Below are 24,446 nucleotides of genomic sequence, written 5' to 3'. Positions count from 1 at the left end.
GGCATAAGTCCTTTGCATTGTTTTGTATTTGGCTTCTTTCACTTTGCATGTTTTCAATATTCATCTGTGATATAGAATGTATCAGTATTTCATTACCTTTTATTACAAAATAATATACCATTGTATGGATATAACATATTTTATTAATTCACTCATCAGTTGAAGGACATTTGGGTTATTTCTACTTTTGGGCTATTATGAATAAAGTTTGCTATAAATATTTATGAACAATTTTTTGTGGACATATGTTTTCATTTCTTTTGGGTATATACCTTGGAGTGGGATTGTTAGGTCATATGGTAACTCTACATTTAATCTTTTGAGAAACTGCCAGACTGTATTTAAATAACATTGAATGCATCATTTTACATTCTTACCACCAATGTATGAGGGTTCTGATTTTCCCGCATTCCTGCCAACGTTTATTATTTTGTGTCATTTTGATTATAGCCATCCTTCTCGTGTTAAGTGGTATCTTATTGTGGTTTTGATTTGCATTTTCCTAATGACTAATAATGTTTTTGTATGCTTTATGGTCATTTATATGTCTTCTTTAGAGAAATGCCCACTCACATCTTTTATATTTTTATTATTGAGTTCTAACAGTTTTTCTATAATATGGGTACAAGTCCATTATCAGCTATATAATTTTCATCTATGAAGTACAATTTACACTTCATCTTGCATGTAAACTCCCTCATTAATGACTCAGTTGGGGGGCCCAGAATGACGGCTCAGTGGGTGAAGTTAATTCCTATAAAATAGGCCAGCAGGGCCTGATATTAGTGGGCAGGTGCGCAGGAGCAGACTGCTCATGTGCTCAGTCAGGTGACTCAGCATCCAGGCTCCCAGGATTGGTCCCTGGGTTTAGTTCCGGTAGGGATAGTCTGGGCCACAGGCTGGGACTGCTGGGGGACACAGGACACTGTGCATGGTGTGAGGCGTCAACCAATTTCATTATTTTGGATGATCCCACAAATGTAAGTGTTCATTTTTGTACTCTCAATACTATTCTACTGATTAATATGACATTTTATGCCAGTACCATGCTGCTTTGGTTACTGTAATTTTGTAGTTAGTTTTAAAATTGAGAAGCCTGAGTCTTCCCACTTTGTTCTTCTTTTTCAAGATTGTTTTGGCTATGCTGGGTTCCTTGCATTTCCATATGAATTTTAGGATCTGCTATTCAATTTCTGCAGAAAAACCAGCTGAGATTTTGATAGGTTTGAGTTGAATCCTTAGGTCCACTTAATTTTCTTATATGATTGTAAATGCCTTCAATATGCCAAGGAATCTCAAATATCTATACTTAATCCAGACATGTTAGAAATTCTAGATTTGTACATCTAACTGCCCACTTGGTCATCTGTGTGGCATCTCAAACTTATTGCATTCAAAGTAATTCTTGGTGTTTCTGCCCATCACCTGAACTTCCTCTAGCTCTCCTCCTCCTGCTTAATGGCACTCTTATTTATCTAGTGGATTATGCTGTGAATCAAATCAGATTCTTTAGGTTATAGGTGATTTCGACATAAAAAGTTTCATTTTCTCATGGAAAAGAAGTCTGGAGTTATGCAGCCTGGGCTGGGGCTGCCATGTGAGTACTTGCCTTCTCCAATGTTTATCCCTTGTCTTCATGATTCAGATTGACTGGAAAAGTTACAATTTCACATTTGAGTTCCAAACAGAAGAGTTTTGGAAGGGGAGAGTAAGACCATGACATCTCCCTTTTAAGAAAACATCTCAAACACTTCCACATATATTTTATCGGCCAGTGTTTAACAATATAATGTAATAGCCATATATTCCTGAAGGTGAGACAGAAAACTATAAATCTTATCTGCTTCTTGGCACATCAAATAAATTTAGGGTTCTGTTGTTAAAAAGGAAGAGGGAAGATGGATGTTGGAATAGGATGTTAGCAGAGAATCATCCTGTAAATGTCATTTTCCTTTTCTTTCCCTTCTCACTCAAACCATAAGGTCTTATTCAGTTTACATCCCAATAGTATAGTGAATTGGTTTAATTTGTATCTCCAATGCCTTTTTATCCAAGCCATCATCATATTTTTCCAGAAGTGGCATCCAGTTCTCTCTGTTGCTACTCTTTGCTCCTATATTCTTCAAACATCTTGTCAGAATAATGTTTTGCAAAATGTAAATCTGATAACATTGTTCCCTAGCTTGAAATTCATCTAAAGTTTTCTTTGCCCTTAGTAGACTTGGAATTACCTAGGTGACCTTGCATGGATTGGCCTCTACTTATATCTCTAGCCTTAGCTCACACCATACCCTCTTCACTTTTTCTGATTCTGCCACATGGACATTTTTCAGTACCTCACACATATTGTGCTTCCTGTTACAGGCACATACCATTGCCTCTATTGGAATGCATGTTTCCCCACTCTTTGACTAGTTAAAATAGTACCTTTTATTCTTCTGATCTCCCTAATGAGGTCAAAATCTCCTATTATAAGTTCACACAGCTCTCTCCTGTGAAATACGTAGCACTGCAGTAATTATCATTTATATGATGATTTGCTGTTATTCTTTTCCCCAAAAAATCTCCATGAGGATAGACATGACGCCTTTATTTGCTCATCATTGTGTTCTTAGAATAGCATATGGCATTTGGTACATTCAATAAAAACTGGTTGAATGAATGAATGAATGAAACAATAATTGAAGAGATATCATGGGGATGGGTGGATCAATTATTTGAGCATCAAAAATGTAAAATTAGGACTGATATATTGAATATTTGGAACCCTTCATTGCTGAAAAGAAAAGAACATTATTATATGTCAAATTGCCCAACAATTTGTCTAGTGAATATGTGATCTCATTCATTTATCAAAGAGTGACTGAGTCTCCTCCACCAGGAAGCCTACACAATCCACTGAACAAATGTTAGCCACTGAGGGCAGACACCAAAAATAATGGGAACTATGAACCAGCAGCCTGCAGAAAGGAGACCCCAAACACAGTAAGTAGAACAAAATAAGAAGACAGAGAAATATGCAGCAGCTGAAGGAGCAAAGTAAAAACTCACCAGACCAAACAAATGACGAGGAAATAGGCAGTCTACCTGAAAAAGATTTCAGGGTAATGATAGTAAAGATGATCCAAAATCTTGGAAATAGAAAGGAGAAAATACAAGAAATATTTAACAAGGACATAGAAGGGGACAACATTAAACACACCAACATTTGCATTATAGAGGTCCCAGAAGAAGAAAAGGACTGACAAAATATTTGAAGAGATTACAGTTGAAAACTTCCCTAGTATGGAAAAGGAAACAGTCAAGCAAGTCCAGGAAGCTCAGAGAGTCCCATACAGGATAAATCCAAGGAGAAACATGCCAAGATACATATTAATCAAACTATCAAAAATTAAATACAAAGAAAAAATATTAAAAGCAGCAAGGGAAAAGCAACAAATAACATACAAGGGAATCCCCATAAGGTTAACACCTGATTCTTCAGCAGAAACTCTGCAAGCCAGAAGGGAGTGGCAGAGCATATTTAAAGTGATGAAAGGGAAAAAAACTACAACCAAGATGACTCTACCCAGCAAGGATCTCATTCAGATTTGATGGAGAAATTAAAACCTTTACAGACACACAAGAGCTAAGAGAAAGCAGCACCACCAAATCAGCTTTACAACAAATGCTAAAGGAACTTCACTAGGCAGGAAACACAAGAGAAGAAAAGATCAACAATAACAAACACAAAACAATTTATAAAATGGTAATAGGAACACAGATATCAATAAATACCTTAAATGGATTAAATGTTCCAACCAAAAGACATAGACTGGCTGAGTGGATACAAAAAAAAAAACCCATATATATATGCTGTCTACAAGAGACCCACTTCAGACCTAGGCACACATACAAACTGGGTGTGAGGGGGTGCAAAAAGATATTCCATGCAAATGGAAATCAAAAGAAAGCTGGAGTAGCAATTCTCATATCAGACAAAATAGACTTTAAAATAAAGACTATTACAAGAGACAAAGAAGGACACTACATAATGACCAAGGGATCAATCCAAGAAGAAGATATAACAATTATAAATATTTATGTACCCAACATAGGAGCGCCTCAATACATAAGGCAAATACCAACAGCCACAAAAGGGGAAATCAATGTAACACCAACATAGTATGGGACTTTAACAGCCCACTTTCACCAATGGACAGATCATCCAAAGTGAAAATAAATAAGGAAACACAAGCTTTAAATGATAAATTAAATGGGACAGAATTAATTGATATTTATAAGACATTCCATCCAAAAACAACAGAATACACTTTCTTCTCAAGTGCTCATGGAACATTCTCCAGGATAGATTGTATCTTGGGTCACAAATCAAGCCTTGGTAAATTTAAGAAAATTGACATCATATCAAGTATCTTTTCGACCACAACACTATGAGACTAGATATCAATTACAGGAAAAAAATCTATAAAAAATACAAACACATGGAGAATAAACAATACACTACTAACTAACAAAGAGATCACTGAAGAATTCAAAGATGAAATCAAAAAATACCTAGAAACAAATGACAATGAAAAGACGACGACCCAAAACTTATGTGATGCAGCAAAAGCAGTTCCAAGAGGGAAGTTTAGAGCAATACAATCCTTCCTCAAGAAAAAGAAACATCTCAAATAAACAACCTAACCTTACACCTAAAGCAATTAAAAAAAGAAGAACAAAGCCCCCCAAAGTTAGCAGAAGGAAAGAAATCATAAAGATCAGACCAGAAATATATGAAAAAGAAATGAAGGAAACAAGAGCAAAGAACAATAAAACTAAAAGCTGGTTCTTTGAGAAGGTAAACAAAATTGATAAACCATTAGCCAGACTCATCAAGAAAAAAAGGGAGAGGACTCAAATCAATAGAATTAGAAATGAAAGCGGAGAAGTAACAACTGACACTGCAGAAATACAAAGGATCATGAGAGATTACTACAAGCACCTCTATGCCAATAAAATGGACAACCTGGAAGCAATGGACAAATTCTTAGAAAAGCACAACCCTCCAAAACTGAACCAGGAAGAAATAGAATATATAAACAGACCAATCACAAGCACTGTAATTGAGACTGTGAATAAAAATCTTCCAAGAAACAAAAGCCTAGGACCAGATGGCTTCACAGGTGAATTCTATCAAACATTTAGAGAAGAGCTGACACTCATCCTTGTTAAACTCTTCCAAAATATAGCAGAGGGAGGAACACTTCCAAACTCATTCTAGGAGGCCACCATCACCCTGATACCAAATCCAGACAGTGATGTCACAAAGAAAGAATACTATAGGGCAATATCACTGATGAACGTCGATGCAAAAATCCTCAATAAAATGCTAGCAAACAGAAACCAACAGGAGTTTAAAAGGATTATACACCACGATCAAGTGGCATTTATCCCAGGATTGAAGGATTCTTCAATATATGCAAATCAATCAATGTGATAAATTACATTAACAAACTGAAGGATAAAAATCATATGACCGTCTCAATAAAAGCAGAAAAAGCTTTTGTCAAAATTCAACACCAATTTATGATAAAAACCCTCTGGAAAGTAGGCATAGAGGGAACTTACCTCAACATAATAAGGGCCATATATGACAAACCCACAGCCAACATCATTCTCAATAGTGAAAAATTGAAAGCATTTCCACTAAGATCAGGAACAAGACAAGGTTGTCCACTCTCAACACTATTATTCAACATAGTTTTGGAAGTTTTAGCCACAACAATCAGAGAAGTAAAGAAATAAAAGGAATCCAAATCGGAAAAGAAGAAGTAAAGCTGTCACTGTTTGCAGATGACATGATACTATATATAGAGAATCCTAAATATGCTACCAGAAAACTACTAGAGCTAATCAATAAATTTGGTAAAGTTGCAGGATTCAAAATTAATGCACAGAAATCACTTGCATTCCTATACACTAATGATGAAAAATCTGAAAGAGAAATTAAGGAAACACTCCCATTTACCATTGCAACAAAAAGAATAAATACCTAGGAATAAACCTACCTAAAGTGTCAAAAGACCTGTATGCAGAAAATTGTGACACTGATGAAAGAAATTAAAGATGATACAAATAGATGGAGAGATATACCATGTTCTTGGATTGGAAGAATCAACATTGTGAAAATGACTCTACTACCCAAAGCAATCAACAGATTCAGTGCAATCCCTATCAAACTACCAATGGCATTTTTCACAGAACTAGAACCTAAAATTTCACAATTTATATGAAAACACAAAAGACCCTGAATAACCAAAGCAATGTTTTTTTGAATTTTATTTATTTTTTTATACAGCAGATTGTTATTTGTTATCCATTTTGTACATAATAGTGTATATATGTCAATCACAATCTCCCAATTCATCACACCCACCACCCACTCCACTTTCCCCTATTGGTGTCCATACATTTGTTCTCTACGTCTGTGTCTCTATTTCTGCCCTGCAAGCCAGTTCATCTGTACCATTTTTCTAGGTTCCACATTTATGTGTTAATATATATTTTCTTTTGTCTTTCTGAGTTACTTCACTCTGTATGACAGTCTCTGGATTCATCCATGTCTCTACAAATGAGCCGATTTTGTTCCTATTTATGGCTGAGTAATATTTCATTGTGTATATGTAACACATCTTCTTTATCCATTCGTCTGTTGATGGGCATTTAGGTTGCTTCCATGTCCTGTCTATTGTAAATAGTGCTGCAGTGAACATTGGGGTTCCTGTGCCTTTTTGAATTATGGTTTTCTCTGGGTATATGCCCAGTAGTGGGATTTCTGGGTCATATGGTAATTCTATTTTTAGTTTTTTAATGAACATCCATACTGTTCTCCATAGTGGCTGTATCAATTTACATTCCCACGAACAGTGCAAGAGGGTTTCCCTTTCTCCACACCCTCTCCAGCATTGGATGTTTATAGATTCTCTGATAATGCCCATTCAACCTGGTGTGAGGTAATGCCTTGTTGTAGTTTTGATTTGCATTTCTCTAATAGTGATGTTGAGCAGCTTTTCATGTGCTTCTTAGCCATTTGTATGCTTCTTTGAAGAAGTGTCTATTTAGCTCTTCTGCCCATTTTTTGATTGGGTTTTTTTTTTTAATATTGAGCTGCATGTGTTGTTTATATATTTTGGAGATTAATCCTTTGTCCATTGATTCGTTTGCAAATACTTTCTCCCATTCTGAGGGTTGTCTTTTCCTCTTGTTTGTAGTATCCTTTGCTTTGCAAAAACTTTTACGATTCATTACATCCCATTTGTTTATTTTTGTTTTTATTTCCATTTCTCTAGGAGGTGGATCAAAAAATATCCTGCTGTGATTTATGTCAGAGAGTGTTCTTCCTATGTTTTCCTCTAAGAGTTGTATAGTATCCTGCCTTACATTTAGGTCTATAATCCATTTTGAGTTTATTTTTATGTATGGTGTTAGGGAGTGATCTAATTTCATTCTTTTACATGTAGCTGTCCAGTTTTCCCAACACCACTTATTGAAGAGACTGTCTTTTCACCATTTTATATCCTTGCCTCCTTTGTCATAGATTAGTTGACCATAGGTGTGTGGGTTTATTTCTCGGCTTTCTATCCTTTTCCATTGTTCTGTATTTCAGTTTTTTTGCCAGTACCATATTGTATTGATTACTGTAGCTTTGTAGTATAGTCTGAAGTCAGGGAGTCTGATTCTTCCAGCTCCATTTTTTTCCTTCAGGACTGCTTTGGCTATAAGGGGTCTGTTATGCCTCCAAACAAATTTTAAGATTTTTTATTCTAGTTCTGTAAAAATTGCCATTGGTAATTAGAAAGGGATTGCATTGAATCTGTAGACTGTTTTGGGTAGTATAGTCATGTTCACAGTACTGATTCTTCCAATTCAACATCATGGACTATCACTCCATTTGTTAATATCATCTTTAATTTCTTTCAACAATATCTTATAGTTTTCTGCATACAGGTCTTTTGCCTCCTTAGGTAGGTTTATTCCTAGGTATTTTATTCTTTTTGTTGCAATGGTAAATGGGAGTGTTTTCTTGATATCATTTTCAGATTTTTCATCCTTAGTGTATAAGAATGCCAGAGATTTCTGTGCATTAATTTTGTATCCTACATCTTTACCAAGTTCATTGATTAGCTCTAGTAATTTTCTGGTGGCATCTTTAGGATTCTCTATGTATAGTAGCATGTCATCTGGAAAGAGTGACAGTTATACTTTTTCTTTTCCAAGTTGTATACCTTTTATTTCTTTTTCTTCTCTGATTGTTCTGGCTAGGACTTCCAAAATGATGTTGAATAAAAGTGGTGAGAGTGGACATCCTTGTCTTGTTCTTGATCTTAGAGGAAATGCTTTCAGTTTTTCACCATTGAGAATGATGTTTGCTGTGCATTTGTCTTATATGGCCTTTTTTATGTTGAGGTAGGTTCATTCTATGACCACTTTCTGGAGAGTCTGTATCATAAGTGGGTGTTGAATTTTGTCAAAAGCTTTTTTGCATGTATTGGGATGATCATATGGTTTTTATCCTTCAATTTGTTGATATGGTTTATCACATTGATTCATTTGTGTATATTGAAGAATCCTTGCATCCTTGGGATAAATCCCATTTGATCATGCTGTATGATCCTTTTAATGTGTTGTTGGATTCTGTTTGCTATTATTTTGTTGAGGATTTTGCATCTACATTCATCAGTGATAATGGTCTGTAATTTTCTTTTTCATAGTACTTTTGTCTGGTTTTGTTGTCAGGGTGATGTTGGCCTCATAGAATGAGTTTGGGAGTGTTCCTTAGTCTACAATTTTTTGGAAGAGTTTGAGAATGATGAGTGTTATTTCTTCTCTAAATGTTTGATAGAATTCACCTGTGAAGCCATCTGGTGCTTGACTTTTGTTTGCTGGAAGATTTTAAATCACAGTTTCAATTTCATTACTTGTGATTGGTCTGTTCATATTTTCTATTTCTTCCTGGTTCAGTCTTGGAAGGTTATACCTTTCTAACAATTTGTCCGTTTCTTCCAGGTTGTCCATTTTATTGGCATAAGGTTGCTTTTAATAGTCTCTTAGGATGCTTTGTATTTCTGCAGTGTCTTTTGTAACTTATCCTTTTCCATTTCTAATTTTATTCATTTGAGTCCTCTCCCTCTTTTTCTTGATGAGTCTGGCTAATAGTTTATCAATTCTGTTTATCTTCTCAAAGAACCAGCTTTTAGTTTTATTGATCTTTGCAATTGTTTTCTGTGTTTCTATTTCGTTTATTTCTGCTCTGATCTTTATGATTTCTTTCGTTGTACTAACTTTGGGTTTTGTTTCTTCTTCTTTCTCTAGTTCCTTTAGGTGTAAGGTTGGATTATTTATTTCAGATTTTTCTTGTTTCCTGAGTTAGGCTTGTATTGCAATAAACTTCCCTCTTAGAACTACCTTTGCTGCATCCCACAGGTTTTGGATCATTGTGTTTTCATTGTTATTTGTATCTAGGTATTTTTTAATTTCCTCTTTGATTTCTTCAGTGATCTCTTTAGTGTTGTATTCTTTAGCCTCCATGTGTTTGTATTTTTTACATTTATTTCCCTGTAAGTGATTTCTAATATCATAGCATTGTGGTCAGAAAAGATGGTTCATATGATTTCAATTTTCTTAAATTTACTGAGGGTTGTTTTGTGACCCAAGATGTGATTTATCCCAGAGAATGTTCCATGTGCGCTTTAGAAGAAATTGTAATCTGCTGTTTTTGGAAGGAACTGGATGGAATGTCCTAAAAATATCAATTAAAACTATCTGGTTTCTACAAGCAGCTCATGCAGTTCAATAACAAAAAAACAAACAACCCAATCCAAAAATGGGCAGAAGACCTAAATAGACATTTCTCTAAAGAAGCTATACAGAATACCAACAAACACATGAAAGAATGTTCAACATCATTAATCATTAGAGAAATGCAAATCAAAACTACAATGAGATATCATCTCACACCAGTCAGAATGGCCATCATCAAAAAATCTAGAAACAATAAATGCTGGAGAGGGTGTGGAGAAAAGGGAACACTCTTGCACTGCTGGTGGGAATGTGAATTGGTACAGCCACTATGGAGAACAGTATGGAGGTTCCTTAAAAAACTACAAATAGAATTACCATATGACCCAGCAATCCCACTACTGGGCATATACCCTGAGAAAACCAAAATTCAAAAAGAGTCATGTACCAAAATGTTCATTGCAGCTCTATTTACAATAGCCCGGAGATGGAAACCACCTAAGCGCCCATCAACGGATGAATGGATAAAGAAGATGTGGCACATATATACAATGGAATATTACTCAGCCTTAAAAAGAAATGAAATTGAGCTATTTGTAATGAGATGGATAGCCCTAGAGTCTGTCATACAGAGTGAAGTAAGTCAGAAAGAAAAAGACAAATACCGTATGCTAACACATATATATGGAATTTAAGGGGAAAAAAAATGTCATGAAGAACCTAGGGGTAAGACAGGAATAAAGACGCAGACCTACTGGAGAACGGACTTGAGGATATGGGGAGGGGGAAGGGTGAGCTTTGACAGGGCGAGAGAGAGTCATGGACATATACACACTAACAAACGTAGTAAGGTAGATAGCTAAGGGGAAGCAGCCGCAAGGCACAGGGATATTAGCTCGGTGCTTTGTGACAGCCTGGAGGGGTGGGATAGGGAGAGTGGGAGGGAGGGAGATGCAAGAGGGAAGACATATGGGAACATATGTATATGTATAACTAATTCACTTTGTTATAAAGCAGAAACTAACACACCATTGTAAAGAAATTATACCCCAATAAAGATGTTTAAAAAAAAAAAAAAACTATCTGGTTTCTTTTGTCATTTAAAGCATGTGTTTCCTAAACCCTGCAGAAAGTAAGCATAGAGGGAACTTTCCTCAACAAAATAAAGGCCATATATGACAAACCCACAGCCAACATAATCCTCAATAGTGAAAAACTGAAAGCATTTCCACTAAGATCAGGAACAAGACAAAGTGACCCACACTCACCATTCATATTCAACATTGTTTTGCAAGTTTTAGCCACAGCAATCAGAGAAGAAAAGGAATCCAAATCGGAAAAGAAGAAGTAAAGCTGTCACTGTTTGCAGATGACAATTTACTATACATAGAGAATCCTAAAGGTGCTACGAGAAAACTACTAGAGCTAATCAATGAATTTGGTAAAGTATCAGGAAACAAAACTAATGCACAGAAATCTCTGGCATTTCTATACACTAATGATGAAAAATCATTAAAGTGAAATCAAGAAAGTGAAATCAAGAAAACACTCCCATTTACCACTGCAACAAAAATAATAAAATATCTAGGAATAAACCTACCTAAGGAGAAAAAAGACCTGTATGCAGAAAATTATAAGTCACTAATGAAAGAAATTAAAGATGATACAAGTAGATGGAGAGATATACCATGTTCTTGGATGGGAAGAATCAATATTGTGAAAATGACTCTACTACCTAAAGCAATCTACAGATTCAATGCAATCCCTATCAAACTACCACTGGCATTTTTCACAGAAATAGAACAAAACATTTCACAATTTGTATGGAAAAACCAAAGACACCAAATAGCCAAAGCAATCTTGAGAACGAAAAACGGAGTTGGAGGAATCAGGCTCCCTGACTTCAGACTATACTACAAAGCGACAGTAATCAAGACAGTATGGTACTGGCACAAAAACAGAAAGATAGATCAATGGAACAGGATAGAAAGCCCAGAGATAAACCCATGCACATATGGTCACCTTATCTTTGATAAAGGAGGCAGGAATGTATAGTGGAGAAAGGACAGCCTCTTCAATAAGTGGTGCTAGGAAAACTGGACAGCTACATGTAAAAGTATGAGATTAGATCACTGCCTAACACCATACACAAAACTAAGCTCAAAATGGATTAAAGAGCTAAATGTAAGGCCAGAAACTATCAAACTCTTAGAGGAAAACATAGGCAGAACACTCTATTATATAAATCACAGCAAGATCCTTTATGATCCACTTCCTAGAGAAATGGAAATAAAAACAAAACTAAACAAATGGGACCTAATGAAACTTCAAAGCTTTTGCACAGCATAGGAAACCATGAACAACACCAAAAGACAACCCTCAGAATGAGAGAAAATATTTGCAAATGAAGCAACTGACAAAAGATTAATCTCCAAAACTTATAAGCAGCTCATGCAGCTCAATAACCGAAAAATAAACAACCCAATCCAAAAATGGGCAGAAGACCTAAATAGACATTTCTCAAAAGAAGATATAAAGACTGCCAATAAACACATGAAAGAATGCTCAATATCATTAATCATTAGAGAAATGCAAATCAAAACGACAATGAGATATCATCTCACACCAGTCATAATGGCCATCATCAAAAAATCTAGAAACAATAAATGCTGGAGAGGGTGTGGAGAAAAGGGAACACTCTTGCACTGCTGGTGGGAATGTGAATTGGTACAGCCACTATGGAGAACAGTATGGAGGTTCCTTAAAAAACTGAATATAGAACTACCATATGACCCAGCAATCCCACTACTGGGCATATACTGTGAGAAAACCAAAATTCAAAAAGAGTCATGTACCAAATAGTTCATTGCAGCTTTATTTACAATAGCCCAGAGATGGAAACAACCTAAATGTCCATCAATGGATAAACAGGTAAAGAAGATGTGGCACATATATACAGTGGAATATTACTCAGCCATAAAAAGAAACGAAATTGAGCTATTTGTAATGAGGTGGATAGACCTAGAGTCTGTCATACAGAGTGAAGTAAGTCAGAAAGAGAGAGACAAATACCGTATGCTAACACATATATATAGAATTTAGGGAAAAAAAATGTCATGAAGAACCTAGGGGTAAGACAGGAATAAAGACACAGACCTACTAGAGAATGGGCTTGAGGATACGGGGAGCAGGAAGGGTAAGCTGTGACAAAGCGCGAGAGAGGCATGGACATATATACACTACCAAACGTAAGGTAGATAGCTAGTGGGAAGCAGCCGCATGGCACAGGGAGATCAGCTCAGTGCTTTTTGACTGCCTGGAGGGGTGGGATAGGGAGGGTGGGAGGGAGGGAGATGCAAGAGGGAAGAGATATGGGAACATATGTATATGTATAACTGATGCACTTTGTTATAAAGCAGAAACTAACACACCATTGTAAAGCAATTATACTCCAATAAAGATGTAAAAAAAAATCTGATCCCAACTTTTTCTTTTTAATTAAAAAATGCTATTTTGTAAAAACTGTCAGTTAAAAATGGAAGAGAAGCAAAAAAAAAAGAAAGAAAAATCCCTGTGACATCTGAATTTTTGATTTATTGTAGAAAACTTCAACCCTCAGAAGGAAATTTTGTGCACTTTATCTCTGCTAAAGTAAAAAATATCCAATACAGAATCTAATATTTGATGTGTTACTAATATTTTCACATGCAGAAAAAACTGACTATGAATGATGACATTATCCTGAATTCTGTGTTACTCAGTCAATTGATGATGCATAGTTCCCTCTCTTTCTATAACACACCTTCCAATAAATATCTGTCCCATAAAAATAAATAAATAAAATAAAGCTTGTGTTTCCTTATTAATTTTCTGTCTGGATTATCTGTCCATTGTTGTAAGTGAGGTCTTAAAGTTCCCCACTATTATTGTGTTATTTTCAATATCCTCATTTATAGCTGTTAGCAGTTGCCTTGTGTATTGACGTGCTCCTATTCTGGGTGCATATATACTTATAATTGTTATATATTCTTCTTGGATTGATCCCTTGATCATTATGTAGTGTCCTTCCCTGTCTCTTGTAACATTCTTTATTTTAAAGTCTATTTTATCTGATATGAGTATTACTACTCCAGGTTTCTTTTGATTTCCATTTGCATGGAATATCTTTTTCCATCCCCTCACTTTCAGTCTATATGTGTGCCTAGGTCTGAAGTGGGTCTCTTGTAGACAGCGTATATTTGGGTCTTGTTTTTGTATCTGTTCAGCAAGCCTGTGTCTTTTGGTTGGAGCACTTATTTCATTCACGTTTAAGGTAATTATTTATATGTATGTTCCTATTACCATTTTTTTAATTGTTATGGGTTTGTTTTTCTAGGTCCTTTTCTTCTCTTGTGTTTCCCACTTAGAGAAGTTCCTTTAGCATTTGTTGTAGAGCTCTTTGGTGGTGCTGAATCCTCTTAGATTTTGCTTGACTGTAATATTTTTGATTTCTCAGTCAAACCTGAATGAAATCCTTGCTGGGTAGAGTAATCTTGGTTGTAGCTTCGTCTCTTTCATCACTTTAAATATGTCATTCTACTCCCTTCTGGCTTGTGGAGCTTCTGCTGAGAAATCAGCTGTTAACCTTATGGGAGTTCCCTTGTATGTTGTTTGACATTTTTCCCTTATTGCTTTCAATAATTTTTCTTTATCTTTAATTTATGTCAACTTGATTACTATGTGTCTTGGCATGTTTCTTCTTAGGTTTATCCTGCTTGGGACTCTCTGCATTTCCTGGACTTGGGTGGCTATTTACTTTCCCATGTTATGGAAGTTTTTGATTGTAATCTCCTCAAATATTTACTCAGGTACTTTCTCTCTCTCTTCTCCTTCTGGGACCCCTATAATGCGAATGTTGGTATGTTTAATGTTGTCCAAGAGGTCTCTTAAGGTGTCTTCATTTCTTTTCATTCTTTATTCTGTTCCACAGCAGGGAATTCCACCATTCTGTGTTCCAGGTCACTTATCTGTTCTTCTGCCTCAGTTATTCTGCTATTGGTATAGTTAATATAGTGTATTTTTCATTTCAGTTATTGTATTGTTCATCTCTGTTTGTTTTTTAATTCTTCTAGGTGTTTTTTCTTTGAAACTTCTAGGTGTTTGTTAAATATTTCTTGCATCTTCTCGATCTTTGCCTCCATTCTTTTTCTGAGGTCCTGGATCATTTTCACTATTATTATTCTGAATTATTTTTCTGGAAGGTTTCCTATCTCCACTTCATTTAGTTGTTTTTCTGGGGTTTTATCTTGTTCCTTCATCTGATACATAGCCCTCTGCCCTTTCATCTTGTCTATGTTTCTGTGATTGTGGTTTTTGTTTCACAGTCTGCAGGATTGTAGTTCTTCTAGCTTCTGCTGTCTGCCCTCTGGTGGATGACGCTAAGTGGATTGTGCAAGCTTCCTGATGGGAGGGAGTGGTGGTGGGTAGAGCTCGGTGTTGCTCTCGTGGGCAGAGCTCAGTAAAACATTAACCTGCTTTTCTCCTGATAGGTGGGGCTACGTTCCCTTCCTGTTGTTTTTTTGGCCTGAGGTAATCCAACTCTGGAGCCTATCTGGCTCTTTGGTGGGGCTAATGGCAGACTCTGGGAGGGCTCACACCAAGGAGTGCTTCCCAGAACTTCTGCTTCCAATGTCCTTGTTCTCTTTGTGAGCCACAGCCACCCCCCACCTCTGCAGGAGACCCTCCAACACTAGCAGGTAGATCTGGTTTTATCTCCTATGGGGTCACTGCTGTTTCCCGTGCATCCTGATATGCACACTACTTTGTGTGTGCCTTCTCTGTTTACTCCACTCCTGTTGAAATACTGCAGTTATATGCCACCAGCCTTCAAAGTCTGTTTCTCTAGGAATTCTTCCTCCCATGGCCAGACCCCCAGGTTGGGAAGTCTGATGTGGGGCTCAGAACCTTCACTCCAGTGGGTGGACTTCTGTGGTATAAGTGTTCTCCAGTTTGTGAGTCACCCACCCAGCAGTTATGGGATTTGATTTTATTGTGATTGGACCCCTTTTACGATCTCATTGTGGCTTCTCATTTGTCTTTGGATGTGCAGTATCTTTTTTGGTGAGTTCCAGTGTCTTCCTGTCGATGATTGTTCAGGACTTAGTGGTGATTCTGGTGCTCTCACAAGAGGGAGTGAGTGCACATCCTTCTACTCCATCCTCTTGAACCAATCTCAGCCAAAACAATCTTAAGAAAGAAAAATGGAGCTGGAGGAATCAGGCTCCCTGACTTCAGACTATACTACAAAGCTACAGTCATCAAGACAGTATGGTACTGGCACAAAAACAGAAATATAGATCAATGGGACAAGATAGAAAGCCCAGAGAAAAACCCACACACATATGGTCACCTTATCTTTGATAAAGGAGGCAAGAATATACAACAGAGGAAAGACAGCCTCTTCAATAAGTGGTGCTAGGAAAACTGGACAGCTACATGTAAAAGAATGAAATTAGAACACTCCCTAACACCGTACATAAAGATAAACTCAAAATGGATTAAAGACCTAAATGTAAGGCCAGACACTCTAAAAAAACTCTTAGAGGAAAACATAGGCAGAACACTATGACGTAAATCACAGCAGGATTCTTTTGACCCACCTCCTAAAGAAATGGAAATAGGGAAAAAAAATAAGCAAATGGGACCTAATGAAACTTAAAAGCTTTTGCACAGCAAAGGAAACCATAAACAAGATGAAAAGACAACCCTCAGATTGGGAGAAAATATTTGCCAATGAAGCAACTGACAAAGGATTAATCTCCAAAATTTACAAGTAGCCCATGCAGCTCAATATCAAAAAAACAAACAACCTAATCCAAAAATAGACAGAAGACCTAAATAAACATTTCTCCAAAAAAGATAGACAGATTACCAACAAACACATGAAAGGATGCTCAACGTCCCTAATAATTAGAGAAATGCAAATCAAAACTACAATGAGGTATCACCTCACACCAATCAGAAGGGCCATCATCAAAAATATCTACAGATAATAAATGCTGGAGAGTGTATGGAGAAAAGGGAACCCTCTTGCACTGTTGGTGGGAATGTAAATTGATGCAGCCACTATGGAGAACAGTATCGAGTTTCCTTAAAAAACCAAAACTAGAACTACCATATGACCCAGCAATCCCACTACTGGGCATATACCCTGAGAAAAGCATAATTCAAAAAGAGTCATGTACCACAGTGTTCATTCCAGCTCTATTTACAATAGCCAGGACATGGGAGTGACCTAAGTGTCCATCAACAGATGAATGGATAAAGAAGATTTGGCACATATATACAATGGAATATTACTCAGCCATAAAAATAATGAAATTGAGCTATTTGTAATGAGGTGGATGTACCTAGAGTCTGTCATACAGAGTGAAGTAAGTCAAAAAGGGTAAAACAAATACCATATGCTAACACATATATCTGGAGTCTAAAAAAAAGAAAAAAAAATGGTTCTGAAGAACTTAGGAGCAGGACAGGAATAAAAACGCAGATGTAGAGAATGGACTTGAGGACATGGGGAGGGGGAAGTGTAAGCTGAGACGAAGTGAGAGAGTGGCATGGACATATATATACTACCAAATGTAAAATAGCTAGTGGGAAGCAGCCACATAGCACAGGGAGATCAGCTCAGTGCTTTGTGACCACCTAGAGGGGTGTGATGGGGAGTTTGGGAGGGAGATGCAAAAAGGAGGAGATATGGGGATATATGTATATGTATAGCTGATTCACTTTGTTATAAAGCAGAAACTAACACACCATTGTAAAGCAATTATACTCTAATAAAGATGTTTAAAAAAAAATAGTGACTGAGTACCCAGTGTATGCCCCAGCACTTGCTGTTTGTATGAACTTAGTGAGTTATCAAGTACTCCAAGTCTTAGTTTCCTAATTTGCTCAAATAACAACAATTGATCTCCCAGAAGTCTTCTCCAACAGTCTGCTGGTGTCTACCCTTGCAACTTTTATTTCAAGGCCCTCCTCACCTGTTCATCAATTCACTGGTAATTAAAATGAAAAATCTGCTTCTGAGGTTCATGTCTCTCTGAAGTAGAAAGTTATACATTAATAGATGCTTTCATCATACTGATTATTTACTGTCATTCTAATGAAGTGTGCTAGGTGTTTGGTAGAATTTAGTACTGACAACATTGGAGGTGATTCCTGTCCTCATGGAAGTCCTACTCTTGTGGGGATAGAGGAAGATGTAAAATAACTACAAAATAATTAAATGCTAACTTGGGATAGACATTGTGAAAGGCAAGTTAAGAATTATGATATGGAAATGAAGGGGACTGATTTTAGTGTGGGTCTGGGACACTTTCTCTGAGAAAGTGATATTTAAGCAAAGACTTGTAGGATGAATAAGGAGTTGAATTAGCAAGGAGTAGGAGGAAAAAAATATCCCAGGCAGGATTATGATGCCCCCAAAGTGGAGCAGAGCTTCTTGTGACTTTCCAGAAGGTTTTGAGGCTGGTAGATCCTCTGCAGCACTCTGACGAGTGCAAAGAACAATGGGGCATTTTCTCCCTCTTTGCCTTGGGAGAGTGTATTTCCATTAATGTAATTTGAGTGTACGTTGCCATTTTTGACCACTTCATCACTATTTTGCTTGAGGTCAGTTAAGTCCCCAGAGTCTTGATCAAAGAAATGCATGTTAGGGCGTTTATGTACTTACAATTAATATTTGACACTATATAGGAGATTTTAAATGTCACTGCCTATGTTTTTCATAACATTTTGTTTTTGAGATAATATTTAACCTTTAATCCTGTCACATTCTACTTTTTCTTTAACAGATATCAATGGATACTGCACACTAAATACATATTAAACCCAATTACATATTTTTGTTCAAGAGAAGTAACATACACATGGAAGAATAAGCAATAAAATGATGGCAAATATGTCAAAGTGCCGAAAGCATCTGCTGCACAACTGAGTCAGATGTGGTCTTAATGTCAAAGGCAGGCCTTTACTTCCATGAATTAATGAACAGATGAGGGAGGCCATGAAATAAAAATAAGAAAAGAAGATGTAGAGGTTTTGTTTTGTTTTGTTTTTTAAATCACAGTAATGTGAGCAGATGAGATGAAAAGTGGCTTGAGGTATCAAGGAATAAATCTCCCTCACTTGAAGTGACTTATAGCTGTTGGATGCCAAAAATAGTCTGATTGTAGTATTTTGTGTAAATGAATTCTTATATAATACATTAAAGACAGGGAAAGGGAAATAAAGACTCATATCCTAAGCTTTTATGTGGTGAAGTATTAAAATAGTGAAAGTGTTTTTAGGAGTTTGAGTACACCAGAGCTCATACTCAGAATGCCCATCATGCCCAGGCTGAAGTTCTTTCTTACTCACATTAATTAAACTCCCCCCTTATGTCTCTAGAATAACATCTATATTTCTAGAGTGCAAAACTTAGACAAGTAAGCCTTCATAGTAGTATGGGTATTAGGAAGAAGATGGTAGTTGTTAGGAGAAAAGTCAATTGTTTTATTATTTTAAAGCCTTGAGAATGAGAATTAAAACTGGGATGAGTTTTCCATCCCTCTTGAGGCAAGTGTGCTCTGAATTACAGCTCATTCTCAAAGCAGGAGTGTGACCATAGCTGAGTTTGTTGTCATTCCTGATCTTGGTTCAGGGTTTTTGGTGATACAAACACTAGTTATTATGACCATCCACAGCCGGTTCCAGAACAAAATTGTGAGTCATTAAGTCTTTTGGCCTCGACTCGTGCTGTGTGTGCATCCTATGGCCCTGGCCCAAGAACACTCCTCAACTTTTTTTCAACACTCTGTGTCTTTAATTATAGTAATAACAGAACCAGCCTGTATTGGGAACTTATAATGTGCCATGCATTTTGCTAAGGGATGCATATATATATTTGCATCCTCTACAACACAAATAAAATATTATATGTATGTAATGTTTATATATACAACAGAAAAATATACACATATAAGTAAATATTATCTACATAGATACACACACAAAAACACATACAAACTATATGCATAGAATAGGGTCTGGAAGGAAGCATAAAATATGAACTGATTACTGAAGGCTTATAGGGTTATAGATATTTCAGTTTGCTTTGTACTTTTTTGCATTTCAAAACTTCTTAGGTGAGTATGTTTGGAGTCAATCATTAAAAAGAACAAGATAAATGTGGGAGAAAATATTGTAGTTCCCAAGAATGCAAAACATTATAAGATTTTAAAACCTATTATATACATTATTTTATGCATTGTCCTACTGGAGTCATGAAACCCCCTAGAAAGATAGTGAGATAAAGCTGTGGTTTAGAGGCCCTCTTCCTGTGAAATCTCTGCGAATATGTTTTTGACTTATGGAAGAGGCCAGCTTCAATGAGAGACAATTCTGCAGGCTGTAGTAAGTGATCTTGCATGCAGCAGTAAGTGATCTTGCAAGCAGCTCTCTGTAGTTTTAAAAATGCAGAATTAGAAGTGAAATTGAAGCCTTTCATTGTCCAGGAACTTACAAGGTGAAGTGAGTCAGCTGCATTTGTATAGTCCAGGGTAGACCAAGAACAATCTGCTCAGCAATGATCAATTTATTCTCTATAATTTAGAGAATATAAATAATATAAAGTATATATTAGAGACATAGCGTTGGTCAGTCACTTAAACTTTTTAGTTGCTTGTTTTCTCACATGAACATGAGCAGGTGGACTAGTCTTTGTGAACTTCTCCAGATTTCAGTGTCTGGAATTCTGAGTCAACATGAATTTCACCATGAAAAGACTCTTAGAACACTTACAGGAATGACAGAACTGTTACCAAGTCCAGACTCGTTCTGCTCGCCATACGACAGGCCAATAAATAGGGGTACGAGTTGTTGGGGCAAGGAATAATGACTTTATTCTGAAAGCCAGCAGACCAAGAAGATGGCAGACTCATGTCCGGGAGAACCATCTTACCCAAGTTAGAATTCAGGCTTCTTTTATACTAAAAAGAGAAGGAGTATGGTTCGTTGTTGCAAACTTCTTGGTGTTAGAATTCTTTGTTCTTGCATCTGTCTATGTAGATCAGGTCAAGATGTTCCTGTAAACCTTCAACAGACAAATGCTATTCTCTGTTCCACAACTTTTTATCTCTATCTAAATGGAAGAGTGTTATACATTTAAAGGTCAGAGCCTTGAGAACAGGCTATCCTGTATACTTCAGGCTATAGGCAACATTCTTTTACAGAAGGTGCAGAGTCAGCATGATTAAGCACAGGCAACAGAGCACAAAGGTTAAAGTAAAAGAAACAGATCCAACATGGAGTCAGGTTTATTCTTCCCTATTACAGAACTATAGATGAAGGATAAATGGAACCTTCTCTCTAAGCACGAAGAAAGAAATCAGGAGCAAAGGGCCCCAAGAGTAACTCCACTTACAGTAAGAAAACAAAACAAAACAAATGAAAACAAACAAACAAAAAACCCTTTTCAGTTTCCACTGAAAACCACCCTTAGTGGTTTTGTTGTTGTTTGAAGTGGGTTTTTTCCACTGAAGTTAAAAACACCTAAAATGAGATGGGCCTGCATGACTCTTTTCTGGTCAGCTTGAAGGGACAAGTGGAAATATTTAGAAGATACAGTTTTGTAGAGGAAAGAAATCCAGAGGGTAAAGTGGATAGGGGAGCAGCTAGAGTTGAGAGGTCAATGATCCAAATTCCTAGAATCTGAAGGCAAAGCCCTTCAGATGGAAAGCACTGTGTGTGGTATAGTTTGGGAAAGATATATGTGCATTCTCTTCCTGAGCTTAAACCCATCTATAGGCTGAGAGTGTTCAATTTTCTATCTTCAGGCTACGTGTTTCTTATAAGCCTGAGACTCCAACATCCAATTATCCATTTGGCATTTCTAGTGGGACATCTCATAGGCATTTCAAGTTTACTATGGCCCAAACAGAGCCCTCAATTTCCTTCTCTAACCTGGCTCTCCTCAGTTTTTTCCATCTCTGTAAATGGTACCACGATTTATTGAAGCCAGAAGCCTACAAGTCTTTCTTGACTCCTCCTTTGCTCTCATCCTCCACATCTAATACATTATCAAGTCCTGTAAATTGTCTCTCCAAAATATACCTCATCTCCATCTATTTTTCTCAATTTTGATAACTCCTACTCTACTACAATCACCATCATGTTTTACCCAAATTTCTGCTATAGCCTACAGATTGGTTTCTTCATTTTTATTCTTGCCCCTACAATTTATTGTCCATCACAGCCAGAAGGATTAAAAAAAAAAAAAAGCAGTTTTCTGCATACATCCACTGTTCTTAGAATAAAAACTGTGCTCCTAGCCATGGACTATAAATGCCTGCATGATCAGTCTCATTCTTCTCCACATCTGCAGCTACTGTTTTCTCCTTTGAAATATCCCAAAGGTGTAACATCTTTTCTAGTCTCAAAACACAACCACTTATTTAGGCCACTAGATTTCTCTCCTTTTCTTCTACCTGAAATGTTTTTTCCTATCAGATCTCAGATGTCATTATGGTTTGCCTCTATTACCAGTCCTCAGCTTAAATTTCACTTCATCAAAATAACCTTATCATGACCACCCTGTTGAAAATTAGGCCTTTCTCTCATTCCCTATCATGACAGACTTTAATTTTCCTTGCAGCTTAATATTAGTCAGTTATTATCTACTTATTGATTTATTTAACTGTGAATAGCCAGTCTTGCCCAATTAAGTCTGAGATCTCAGAAGATGGACTTTGCCTTCTTTGTAGGATCCACAGCCCCTACACAGTGCTGGCTCATAATAGGCACTTGATATGTCTTTGTTGAATGCATGGATAGATTTGTGGGCTTAGGCCTCAACCAGTGGGAGCACCAAACATATTTTTGACCATGTCAGGATCACAGTATGGAGAGTAATAGCTTCAGAAGTGACTACTTTGAAAACCACTTTCTGTTGAATGCATAACCTTTAAAGACTTTAACTGAAGAAAAAAATCTCATTAGTCTATTATCATACCTTTATATGTATAGGATTTGCTTATTGAAATGGGTTCCAGATCAGTAGTGACAACTAATATTTTGCTGGCATTTTCTCAGGTGAATTCTTTTTTTTTTTTTTTTTTTTAAGAAAATGTTGGGGGTAGGAGTTTAGTAATTTATTTATTTATTTTTGCTGTGTTGGGTCTCCGTTTCTGTGCGAGGGCTTTCTCTAGTTGTGGCAAGTGGGGGCCACTCTTCATCGCAGTGTGCAGGCCTCTCACTATCGCAGCCTCTCTTGTTGCGGAGGATAGGCTCCAGACGCGCAGGCTCAGTAGCTGTGGCTCATGGGCCTAGTTGCTCTGCGGCATGTGGGATCCTCCCAAACCAGGGCATACCTGGTCCTCCAGACCGCATACCACAAAAAAAAACATAAAAAAAAAAAAGTACTTGCTGAAACCCTTTGGGGAGTTTGGGACTTTCTGGGCATGAGCCACCCATCTCCTTGCTTGGCCTTGCAATAAATCTTTCTCTGCTCCAAACTTCGATGCTTTGGTTTGTTTGGCCTCAATGTGCATTGGGCACAGGAACTTGTGTTTGGTAACATGTGGAATCCAGAGTACAGTGCTAAATCCAGCTTTTCCCAAAAGTATTTGTGTAACTTCAGCAGCCAGTGACCCTACAACCTCCAATTTTCTCATCTATAAAATAATACAGATGGAGGAAGGATTTGGAAATAATTTTTCCTTAGATTCCATTCAAAAACTACTTTCTGATTCTAGAAGAGAGATTTATTTCCTCTTAACCCACAAGTAGGAGGCACTAATGTTTAGTGTGGTGTTTCCAACCTTACTGCACTTGTGTACTTCCTCTAATTCTTTTGCCATAGATACATGCTACATATAAAATTACCAATTGACATCTTTCTTTAAATTGATTCACTTTTGTTTTGGTCACACTGCCATATAGGAAAAAACAAAAGTAATGGTCATAAGAATTTAAATTTAAAAATTGAAAAAATATATTAAAAGTTAAGCATTATAATTATTTGTCTAACTCCAATAATAATTTTACCCTTAGAAAAACATGGTTAAATCTCATGTTAAAACATGGGTTAAAATTTTAGCTCTTTCAAATCCAAGTTGGAAGAATTGGAACACATTTTGTTTAACCTTAGTTTCTTTAGCAGCAAAACAGAAATACATACATATATGTGTGTGTGTGTGTGTGTGTGTGTGTGTGTGTATCTATCTATCTATCTATATAGATAGATAGATAGATATAGATACACACACACACACACACACACGCAGACAGACACAAACAGGTAGGTAGGTAGGTAGATAGATAGACAGACAGGCACACTCAGAAGAAGGGATAGCTGGTAAAAGAGTAGAATTCAGAGTTAATACTTCTTTCTTGGGTTTTGAGCTCTTCTTCTTGCCTGGGGCAGAAAACCTAATAGAAAGAAGAAAGAAAGAAAGCAGAAAGAATGGAAGGAGGGAGTGAGAAAGAGAGACAGAAAGAAGGGGAGGGAGAAGGAAAGGGAATAAGGGAGAAAGAAAAGCAAAGAAAAGAGAAAGAAAGAAAGAAGAAAGAAAGAAAGAATGAAAGAAAGAGAGAGAGAGAAAGAAAGAAAGAAAGAAAGAAAGAAAGAAAGAAAGAAAGAAAGA

The sequence above is a fragment of the Monodon monoceros genome, unplaced genomic scaffold (assembly GCF_005190385.1).
Source record: "Monodon monoceros isolate NGI ecotype Baffin Bay Population unplaced genomic scaffold, NGI_Narwhal_1 Super_Scaffold_13, whole genome shotgun sequence".
NCBI classification, from domain to species: Eukaryota; Metazoa; Chordata; class Mammalia; order Artiodactyla; family Monodontidae; genus Monodon; species Monodon monoceros.
The sequence above is the reverse complement of the archived record's forward strand: the minus strand, read 5'-3'. Positions refer to the sequence as shown.